Genomic DNA, 12559 nt, shown 5'->3' on the forward strand with positions numbered 1-12559 from the left:
TCATTTCTTCCTTTCTTCCTTGATTGCATTAGAATATTCTATTGTGGCCTCAGGCATCGCAGGCAAGGCAGAATCAAGAACACAGTAGATATTGAGAGCAGACATAAAGAGTATCATTTGTTCTCTCCATGGGTAAAGTTCGTTCCATCAAAGCGATCAAGTTTGATGAACTCCTTCGAATTCTCAACAACAGATATCAATTCTCCAAAGAAGAATAACTCTTTAAGATTGTCAGAAAATAATAAACAAAATGGCTTTGAGGCATGAAAATCGACTGTCCTTAAAGAGTTATTGCCTGTATACTAATTTTGGGAAATACAAAACGATTCTCTTCAGGATATAACAAAGCCTGCAATAATACTTGTGATTTCCTATACCACTTCATTGGAAATTCTTGTGTATTTATAGGTAACCCAACAGACCTTTTTAGAAAAGATGTCTTGTTTCACAAACAGACATATCTAGACAAACCCTTTCATGACAGACATAACTGTTTATTCGAATTTTGAATTTAAAATTCAAATAAATTGATTTTTCTGTCACAAAATAAAATAATTAACTTTAGGATCCGACCCTGTAACGACCCGACCGATTGTTTTGAGCTTTTGCATTTTGCTCGCTAGTTCTCGGGCATGACTTGCCCCATGTAATGCAATATGACTTATGTAAATCGTTGGTGTTGGGTTTCAGGTTAATCAGAATTTAATTTGGAAGAACAGTCTCAGTTGAAAGCTTAAAATTTGAAAGGTTTGACCAATATTTGACTTGTTTGTATATGATCTCGGAATGGAAATTTAAGATTTGGTTAGCTCCGTTAGGTGATTTGGGACATAGGAGCGTGATCGGAATGCATTTTGGAAGTCCGTGGAAGGTTTAGGCTTGGATTGGCGAAATTGAGATTTCGGCGTTTTCCGGTTGATAGGTGAGATTTTGATATAGGGGCCAGAATGAAATTCCGAGAGTTGCAGTAGTTTCGTTGTGTCATTTGTGATGTGTGTGCAAAATTTCAGGTTATTTGAACGAGATTTGATAAACTTTTTGATCGAAAGTATAATTTAAGAGTTCTTGGAGTTCTTAGGCTTGAATCCTATATTAAATTGGTGATTTGATGTTGTTGTGAGCGTTTCGAAGCTTTGAACAAGTTTGAACAATGTCATGGGAGGTGTTGGTACAATTGGTTTGAAGTTTCGGGTAGGTTCCGGGATGTTTTAGGCCGAAAATCATAGCTGTAGCAGGTCCAGAAGGGTTGCAGGCCTCCTCTGCAGTGATAGGCTTTAATATTTTGGCCATAACTTTCTCTACAGATGTCCATATTGCAATATCTTTACCTTTATGGAAATTAGACACGAAGGACTACAACTTTCGTTTTTGAATCATCTCAAAATTCCTTGTAGATCAAATGATATGAGCTTCCGAAATAGGACCAGTGAAAAGTTCCCCACCGCGGCCGCACAGCATTTTGTGCGGTCCGCACAGCACCTACCGCGGCCACACAGCACCTACTGCAGCCGCACTTCATTTTGTGCGGCCCACATAGCACATACAGTGGCCACACTTCTTTTTGTGCGGACTGCTTTGTGCGGTCCGCGGAGGTGGAAATCTATGGGGCACTCTATAAATACGAGGTTTTGGGTTTTATTTGATATTTTGACCTCCAGAGCTCGGATTTTGGTGATTTGTTTGAAGGTTTTTCAAGAAATTCATTGGGGTAAGTGATTCTAACTCAAATTTGGCTAGAGTACATGAATCTATCATTGAATTCATCATTTAATTCGTAATTTGGGATGGAATTTGGGAAGAAAATTGTGAAATATTTCAAAAATGTAAAATGATAATTTGAAGGACAAAATGGTATCGGAATTGGATAATTTTTGTATGGTTAGACTCGTGAGAGTATAAGGATTCTAGTTTTGTGAATTTTGTTAAATTCCGAGACGTGGGCCCGGAGCTCGGGTTTTGGTAATTTCGGGAATTGCGCCCTTTGTTGATTGTTTCCGCTTGTGCTTTGTTCCCTTAGCATATTGTGACATATTCGTTCTGATTTTGGATAGATTCAACGTGCGTGGAGGCTAATTCGAGGGGCAAAGGCGTCGCGAGCTAGAGATTTAGCCGGTTCGAGGTGAGTAATGATTGTAAATGATGCTCTGAGGGTTTGAAACCTCGGATTGCACATCGTAGTGCTATATTGATGTGAGGCACCTACTTGATGACGAGCGTGGGGTTGTGTACTATTGGGGATTGTGACTTGGTTCGACCCGATTGATGATTTTACCGCATATTTGACTGAAACTTATATGTTATCATCATAATTTGGGCTGATTGCCATATTTGGGCTTCGTTCCAACTATTTGAACCCTTCGGGGATTTTTATTACTATTTCCTCACTGTTTCGACTTATTAATTGAACTCAGTCATGTTATTTTCCACTGTTTTACTACTCAGCCATTTTTACTCCATTTTGAGACTTAAATAATATTTTAAATGATGTTTTGGGTTGAGAAATAATGTTTTACTAATGCCCGAAGGGCTTCTGAGTATTTTTGACTAAGTAAAGCCGAGAGCCTAGTTGTGAGGAAACACTGATACTGATTTGAGGCCAAGGGCCTGAGATATGTACACCACGAGGTGGCTTGTTGATATTGTTTATGAGGCCGAGGGCCTGAGATATATAGGCTACGAGGTGGCTTGACTGATATGAGGCCGAGGGCCTAGATTTGATGCCACGAGATGGCTTGATATTGCGCTTGGGCCGTAAGGGGCCCCACCCGGAGTCTGTACACCCCCAGTGAGCGCGGGTACCCATTGTGATGTGAGATATAGCCCGAGGGGATGGTATTGTTCTATGTGATTTGCCCGAGGGGCTGGTACCATTCTGTGTGATTGCCCGAGGGGCTGTTATTGTTCTGAGATATTTCCTGAGGGGCGGAGTTGTTGATATTGTGCCCGAGGGGCGAACCTTTATATGTTACTTATCATTTTACTTATTAAACTATGGTATTTGTGCCCGAGAGGCGGATTTTTGTGCTTACCTGCACTAACTGTTTTTGGCATTCCTTTGCGTAACTGTTGGAAAAGTCATTTTCAAAGAAGTTTAAAACTGAGCCAAAATATTTTAAAGAGATTTTTTACAGCTTCACTACTTTCTTACTGGTTTTGGACTGCTTCTATACAGCATCTTGAGATGTTTTACGTGATTTCTTGCCTTCAGTCTTTATTGATTATTATTACTCACTGAGTTAGAGTACTCACATTATTCCCTGCACCTTGTGTGCAGATTCAGGTATGTTTTGGCTGATCGGAGGCAGAGTCATCAGAGTTTAGCAAGGTAGCTGTCGGCGTTCGCAGCACTACTTTTCTCTCTCTTCATTTCATTAGTCCGTATTTGTACACTTTGTACTGTCAGTTGTAATCATACCCTAGTAGATGCTTGTGACTTGTGACACCCCGGTTAGGGCTGTGTCGGGTTGTATTTCCGCTACTTATTATCATTAAATCATGTTTGGACTGCTTTTATATTGTTTAACTATTTTTAAAAGGCGAATTGGGTTTGATTGGCTGGCCTTGTCTTCACGAGAGGCGCCATTACGACCGGTTCGGGGTTAGGGTCGTGACAAGTTGGTATCAGAGCCTAGGTTACATAGGTCTCACGAGTCATGAGCAGGTTTAGTAGAGTCTCGTGGATTGGTACGGAGACGTCTGTATTTATCCTCGAGAGGCTGCAGAACCTTTAGGAAAACTTCACATTTTTTAATTCTAATCGTGCATCCTTGATTTAGCTTGAAAAGTAACTCTTGAATTCCTTCCACGCGTTCGTATGCGCGCATGAGCGCTCAGTATCAGAAGTGCCTCGATGGCTTGTGATTCCCTGATTGAGGGGCGAGATATGATCTCTGTGAGTTGATGTTGGGCCAGTATGGAGAACTTGAGGCCAGATCTTTGCCTATAGCTTGAGCACCGAGGTGCTGATTGTGTAAGCAAGTATTTTTTAACGTATATGTTCGGTATTGTCCTTACTAGTGGAAGTGACCGCTGGATAACTATGTGATGAGTATGTTGGTACTGCGAGATGTATCCACATGATTTGGAAGCGATAAGAAGGTCTGCTAGAGGATAGAAAAACTATTAGGTGCTTGAATTCCATCTTGATTTGAGGTATAGCCCCGAGTTATGGGCATGTGAAGGATCTTTTCATGTTTCCCAGTTGTGAGTGAAGTAAATTTCATGTTACGGTATGAGTTCAGACTCAGGAAGACTAAGTGACTGCGTACAGTTTATGACGGTGGAAGGTATACAGAAATGTTAGTTAGAGGCAAAGCAGGTGGGTTGTCTCCTACGAAATGTTCTGAGGTTGTACGATCCTTATGTGTCTGTTAGAAGATCTCATTTGCGAGTGAAGGATATGTGTTGCAATTTAAATTGGGTCGCTTAGAGAGTGGGTGTAACTGTTGCGAGAGTGGAATGCGAGATTTGCAAAGGAGTTAAAATTCTAGATGATTTGTGTTTTCACAGGCTTATAAAAGATTTGAGTTTAATCCCACTATGGTATCATGGCATCAATAGAGTATATTCGTTATGAGTTATTAAGTGTATGCTAATCTATGGCTTCGAGCCAAGTGGGGGAGCCTGCTATTGATTAGGCGATTGCACAGTTAGATGCTATGTTGGTTCCAGTTTGAGGCGTGTTGGTGAATCAGTTATGGCTTGCGGAAATTGAGACCGAGGATGGCTCGAGTAAAGGAAAATTTTGACAAAGATTATATTATGCTTAATAGGTGTGTGAGAATCACGGGATGTCTTGAGTTGTTATTGGCAAGAAGGCTCGGTGCATAGAGCAGGAAGTTTTTTTGGTTGTATTGGGATGAGGTTACATTCTGCGGTGTCAGAGTGCTAATGAGGCACAGGTTGTTCGGTTCATTTGATCAGACTAATTGCAGTTTGAATAGAGTGAATGACTCTCGAGAATGGTTCTAATGTGTTCAAGATTCTACATGTAGCAATTTGGTATTTTAAAGATGTATATGTGGTTAGGAACTAAGTTTTCATTTGGAAAATGTCAAGACTTCTGGTACTTTCTACATTAACTATAAGATTCTATATATCAGTATTAGGAAGGTAATGGTTCCAGATTCGTAGGAAGTCCCTTCGGGGTAGGTATTTTGAACGTGGTGCTTCTGAAAACATTTAAGAGAGTATTCAGCAGCTCATGAGCCTTAGATAGTATGGTTTCATGCTTAGGTCTCGTGTGGTGAGTCTGGGTTGAGGAATTGTGGCGTTGTAGCAAGAAGAAGTGTCAAGCTAACGGTAGATCAGAAGGAAACTCGAATAGATGGGATAGCGTAGTAGTAGGCCAAATCGGTATGGTAAGGATATAATTAGTTCCTTGGGTGTTTTCAAGGTAACGAGTCTCTGCAGGTGTTTTGCGGCAATTCTTTTAGGTTTTAGTGACATGCGTAGCTCGGTTGAGTTAGAAGGATTCAGTCCTGATGAGTTAGTGTTATGCAAAAGGAATTCGGGGAGCTCTAGATGGTTTCCACCACAGTTAGAGAGGTATATTTTTCCTATTAGCGTGAGGAGCATGGGATGCATAGTGATTTCCTTCTAGATGGGATCAATGAAAAGTTCTTGACTAGTGGAGTACGTAGATGTTTGTGGCTCAGAAGGGAGATGAAGTTCTCATGTTATCCTAGGATGGTATGTTATATGCGGTGTGTTGTGGAGGATTGAGATTTGCATGTGTAAGGTTACAGTTCAGTCTTGAACGGAAAGTCATAAAATTCTTAGGCAGCACAGGCAGTTTCAGATTATTAGAGAAATGAGCTTCAGATGATTAGGGGGATGATCTCCAGATGATTAAGGAAATGGTATTGCTAAATGGGAGTGATTTGACGAGGGTATATGTTTCAGAAGAGGCAATGTGATTAAGCTGATGGTGCTTCGGTAGAATTGTGGTGCTTTCTTGTTAGATCGACTGCTAACATTCAAGCTATGTTGTGGTTGTAAGTCGTGTGTATCGGCACTGTTTAGTGACTATCGGGGTTTGGAGACCCGAGTGGATCTTTTGTGCTTAGCATGTTAGATTCTGGATGGGATACTAGGTTCAGACTGGTTGTTTCCGTGTTGTGTCATTCTGGACTATTGCACTAAGGCGACACAGTTGGCTATGCCGAAAATGCCACAGATTGAGTGGCGAGGTCCGTAGGATTATGCCCTAGTGGAGTGGTTTTATATTTCGAAGGCCCAACGAACAGCTGGGAAGGATTGTCTTTCTTATTTGGGCTTTCGTGATGGATGTCAGTGTAGAGGCTTCTACCATTGATTCAGTTCCGGTGGTGAGGGACTTTTCGGATGTGTTTCTTGTGGTCGGGCATGTCGTCGGACAGGGTTGTTGATTTCGGTATTGATTTGATGCCGAGCACCGTATCGTATGGCATCGGCAGAGTTAAAGGGGTGGAATGAGCAGCTTCACCTTGATAAGGAGTTCGTTGGCAGGCCAATATAGATGCGTATTCTAACTTGAGTCGGCTTGGTTGGCTCCGAATTGTACTATTGAGGGATGTGTTGATTCGAGTGTTATTGAGCTTAGTAGTAATCAGGGTAGATCCATAAGTTACCTTTCTGTGTTGCGAGATGTTATGATTTGTTGGTTACGGGCACATATGGTGCGGTTCTATTGGGGTTTCATAGTGGAAGTCGAGCGGGAAGAGTGATTGGGTATTGCTCGGTGAATGGCGTATCGGTCCTTTCGGGTTAGTATGGTGTATGTTATTTACTTCACCGTGGGTTTTGGTTCCAGACATTGAATTGTGCATGGTTGTCAATTTCGAGCATTGTGACTAAGGTGGTTCATGTGGAGCAGTGTTGGATAGGATCGCACATCACAACGAAGTTATGTGGAGGTATGACCTTGCAGGTTAGATTCGTGTGTTCTGTTCCTATGATGTGAGATGGGTTCTCAGCCTTGTGTTGTGGTGGTACTATTGAACTTGAGGTTCAGCTCTTTAATTTGAGTCATTTTCATGATTTAAGTATGTTCGGACTGTTGCGTATTGATGCGTGTATTGTGCAAGTTATGGCGTAGGCTTGTATGGATGTGTCACGTCACCAGAGTAATGTGTTGGATTAGAGGAAATCGTTGGGGATCATTAATAAATACGAACGGATTCGATTTCAGCATGTGGGAAGGATAGTATCGAGCTTCGGTTCAGAAATTTGTTGTGGTATTTGCCAAGGAAGAAGTGGCTTCATGAATGGTTGATCTGGGAAATGGTTATGGATTACCGCGTGTCTTAATGATCATTGGCAGTATATGAAAGTGTTGGGATGAGACTTTAGTTGATAAGAGTTTTTCTATCAGTATGCGGATGTTGTGTACAGCTGCTGTGGTTAGAAGTTATCACTATAAGTGTTGAGTTATGTGGTATATCATGTGATTGCATCGGAGATAGCATATATGGGTGATTACAGCTTGTTCGAGCTTATTCGGAAAATAGATAGTGAGATTCTGATCTTGTGAATGATTTCAGAAGAGGAAATGTGGTTCTATGGTTTATGGACTAGGATGAATTCTGAAAATTCAGTTATATTGTGTTATCGAACCTATGTGAGATAGGGTGACGTGGGATCAGCCCCGGGTATATGCATGGTAAGGTTATTCAGCGATTGGTTGGCTTTTAGAACAACTCTGGGCACGTTCGCAGACGAACGTATGTTTAAGTGGGGGAGGATGTAACGACCCGATTGGTCGTTTTGAGCTTTTGCATTTCGCTCACCGGTTCTCGGGCATGACTTGCCTCGTGTAATGTAATATGACTTATGTAAATCGTTGGTGTTGGGTTTCAGGTTAATCAGAATTTAATTTGGAAGAACAGTCTCAGTTGAAAGCTTAAAATTTGAAAGGTTTGACCAATATTTGACTTGTTTGTATATGATCTCGGATTGGAATTTTTATGATTTGGTTAGCTCCGTTAGGTGATTTGGGACTTAGGAGCGTGATCGTAATGCATTTTGGAAGTCCGTGGAAGGTTTAGGCTTGGATTGGCGAAATTGAGATTTCGGCGCTTTCCGGTTGATAGGTGAGATTTTGATATAGGGGTCGGAATGGAATTCCGAGAGTTGCAGTAGTTTCGTTGTGTCATTTGGGATGTGTGTGCAAAATTTCAAGTCATTCGAATGAGATTTGATAGACTTTTGATCAAAAGCATAATTTAAGAGTTCTTGGAGTTCTTAGGCTTGAATCCTATGTTAAATTGGTCATTTGATGTTGTTGTGAGTGTTCAGAAGTTTTGAACAAGTTTGAACGATGTCATGGAAGGTGTTGGTACAATTGGTTTGAAGTTCGGGGAGTTCCAGGTAGGTTCCGGGTAGGTTCCGGGATGTTTTAGGCCGAAAATCATAGTTGTAACAGGTCCAGAAGGGTTGCAGCCTCGGAACTCACCCGCGCGGTCCGCACAAAAAGAAGTGCGGCCGCGGTATGTGCTATGCGGACCGCACAAAATGAAGTGCGGCCGCGGTAGGTGCTGTGCGGACCGCACAAAATGCTGTGCGGCCACGGTGGGGAACTTTTCACTGGTCCTATTTCGGAAGCTCATATCTTTTGATCTACAAGGAATTTTGAGATGATTAAAAACGAAAGTTGTAGCCCTTCGTGTCTAGTTTCCAGAAAGTAAAGATATCACAATTTGGACATCTGTAGAGAAAGTTATGGCCAAAATACTAAAGTCTGTCACTACAGAGGAAAGTTGTGCGGCCGCAGTCATTTTTGTGCGGACCGCACTGGTTTTGTACGAACCGCGGTCGATTTTGTGCGGTCCGCGGAGGTAGAAATCTATGGGGTACTCTATAAATACGAGGTTTTGGGTTTTATTTGATATTTTGACCTACAGAGCTCGGATTTTGGTGATTATTTTGAAGATTTTTCAAGAAATTCATCGGGGTAAGTGATTCTAACTCAGATTTGGCTAGAGTGCATGAATCTATCATTGAATTCATCATTTAATTCATAATTTGGGATGGAATTTGGGAAGAAAATTGTGAAATCTTTCAAAAATGTAAAATGATGATTTGAAGGACCAAATGGTATCGGAATTGGATAATTTTTGTATGGTTAGACTCGTGAGAGTATAAGGATTCTAGTTTTGTGAATTTTGTCAAATTCCGAGATGTGGGCCTGGGGCTCGGGTTTTGGTAATTTCGGGAATTGCGCCCTTTGTTGATTGTTTTCGCTTGGGCTTTGTTCCCTTAGCATATTGTGACGTATTCATTCTGATTTTGGATAGATTTAACGTGCGTGGAGGCCAATTCGAGGGGCAAAGGCGTCGCGAGCTAGAGATTTTAGCCGGTTCGAGATGAGTAATGATTGTAAATGATGCTCTGAGGGTTTGAAACCTCAGATTGCACATCGTAGTGCTATATTGAGGTGAGGCACCCACTTGACGACGAGCATGGGGTCTTGTACTATTGGGGATTGTGACTTGGTCCGTCCCGATTGATGATTTTACCGCGTATTTGACTGAAACTTATATGTTATCATCATGATTTGGGCAGATTGCCATATTTGGGCTTCGTGCCAACTATTTGAATCCTTCGGGGATTTTTATTACTATTTCCTCACTGTTTTGACTTATTAATTTAACTCAGTTATGTTATTTTCCACTGTTTTACTACTCAGCCATTTTTACTCCATTTTGAGACTTAAATGATATTTTTAAATGATGTTTTGGGCTGTGAAATATTGTTTAACTAATGCTCAGGGGGCTTCTGAGTATTTTTGACTGAGTAAAGCCGAGGGCCTAGTTGTGAGGAAACACTGATACTGATTTGAGGCCGAGGACCTGAGATATGTACGCCACGAGGTGGCTTATTGATATTGTTTATGAGGTCGAGGGCCTGAGATATATATGCCACGAGATGGCTTGACTGATATAAGGCGAGGGCCTAGATTTGATGCCATGAGATGGCTTGATATTGCGCTTGGGCCGTAAGGGGCCCCTCCCGGAGTTTGTACAACCCCAGTGAGCGTGGGTACCTATTGTGATGTGAGATATAGCCCGAGGGGATGATATTGTTCTATGTGATTTGCCCGAGGGGCTGGTACCGTTCTGTGTGATTGCCCGAGGGGCTGTTATTGTTCTGAGATATTGCCCAAGGGGCGGAGTTGTTGACATTGTGCCCGAGGGGCGAACCTTTATATGTTACTTATCATTTTACTTGTTAAACTATGGTATTTGTGCCCGAGAGGCGGATTTCTGTGCTTACCTGCACTAACTGTTTTTGGCATTCCTTTGCATAACTGTTGGAAAAGTCATTTTCAAAGAAGTTTAAAACTGAGCCAAAATATTTTAAAGAGATTTTTTACAGCTTCACTGCTTTCTTACTAGTTTTGGACTGCTTCTATACAGCATCTTGAGATATTTTACGTGATTTCTTGCCTTCAGTCTTTATTGATTATTATTACTCACTGAGTCAAAGTACTCACATTACTCCCTGCACCTTGTGTCCAGATTCAGGTATGTTTTGGCTGATCGGAGGCAGAGTCATCAGAGTTTAGCAAGGTAGTTGCCGGCGTTCGTAACACTACTTTTCTCTCTCTTCATTTCATTAGTTCGTATTTGTACACTTTGTACTGTCAGTTGTAATCATACCCTTATAGATGCTCGTGACTTGTGACACCCCGGTTAGGGCTGTGTCGGGTTGTATTTCCGCTACTTATTATTATTAAATCATGTTTGGACTGCTTTTATATTGTTTAACTGTTTTAAAAAGGCGAATTGGATTTGATTGGCTGGCCTTGTCTTCACGAGAGGCGCCATTACGACCGGTTTGGGGTTAGGGTCGTGACAGAACCGACCCGCTCCCAATCCCCAAGTCCTAGTCCAAGTCTTTGATTATATAATATATAAATATATAGTGCACTTAATTGCACACATTTAAAAGTATGTATCCTAAATCAAAGACATGAAAGGGACAAGTTCTTAAAAGGCTCCAAAAGAGCCTTCTCTCTTCCGATGTGGGAAAAATCCCACTTTCCAACTCTAAAAGAACAAACTTTCTTACAACCGGGGCTTGCCTCAGTCTACTATATTCATTCCGTGTCATAGAGATTTCATAGACAATAGTATTTTGTTCTTTCGGGTTGTAAGCTATGGTTACTCATATGGCATGCATGAATGAACAATTACATTTATGTCTTTTGTTTAACGGGAAAAAATCAATTTAAAGGTTAAATTTCATGCATGAATTTCATTGTTTAAAAATGTTTATGTTTCAAAAGTCTTCAGCATACATATAAGAGAGGAGTTATATATGGGTTTGGTTCGCTCGGGTCGGGTAGTGTGCCTAGTGCCGGTCAGGTGGATCTTGTGTTGTGACAGTGCAGGATCCTGAACCCTTTTCACTAAAACTAGGTTGTTTATCTATTTGATAACTAGGGCTTCTTATCGGGCGAATTGGGCAGTTATTTACTCTTAACGGTTGGCTTATCAGTTATCGGCTTTTAAATGTATTAATCTGCTAGCCACTTAATAAGATATCGGGCGGATTGGTATCAGTTTAGCTCTTATCGGGCGGTTTATCGGCTTAATTCAATCTATATTGTGTGCATTACAGAGGGCATACTATCGCAAGAAATATACTGAGTGGCAAGGTTTACACGTTCCACAAGCAGTTGAATTGTGTGAAGGCATACTCTCTCTTGTAGTAGTTCCAAGTTAGCCTGATGGTCAACTAAATGAGTCTCTTTCATCTTTCACATGATGAATTTGAAATCATTACATGTTGAGAAAGTTGAAGCAAGGTTGTTGATTATTACTATCGTTTTATGGTCCGCTTTAACGACAACATTTATTTCCTACCGGAAGGTAAAATTACCATGTTAATAACGAATTTCACTTTTAATTTGGAGGTGATGCTGCCTTTTCGTCCTACTACTATTATGTATTATCTGCTTGTGAATGAAAAGGCACCAGATTAACGATGACACGTGTTTGATGATGGTAAGTTAAGCGAAACTTAAGGTCAATGGTAACGCTTGGCCGATTATGATACTGGTGGCATTTGGATTGGATTATATATATATATATATATATATATATATATATATATATATATATATATATATATATATATATATATATATATATATATATATATATTCTTAACGGGTTAACGGATTATCCGTTAAGAAAATTGAATAATCCGTCCCCAAACCGATAAGCCGTTAATAAAAAAATTTCAATTCGTTTCCCGTCCGTTAACCCGTTAACCCGATACCAATAAGTCATTAAGCTGCGTTTTTCGGTTTCGGTTCGGTTTTGAATACCCCTATTGACAACAGACAAATAAGACCCACTTTTTCACAAAGAAAACTCTATTAGGACTTGGACTCTAGGAGACTAGGGGTCGTTTGGTTCATGAGATAAGGTGGTTTAGAATTTAGGATTAAATTTATTCCATACCTGATTTGGGATATTAATTAAATGCAATACAAAATCTTTTTTAAAGAAAAAAGATTAACACAAACTCCAAAAGATATCGTCAAAATTTCAAAAATTACCTCCAAATG

Source organism: Nicotiana tabacum, chromosome 1 (genome assembly GCF_000715075.1).
Source record: "Nicotiana tabacum cultivar K326 chromosome 1, ASM71507v2, whole genome shotgun sequence".
Lineage (NCBI taxonomy): Eukaryota > Viridiplantae > Streptophyta > Magnoliopsida > Solanales > Solanaceae > Nicotiana > Nicotiana tabacum.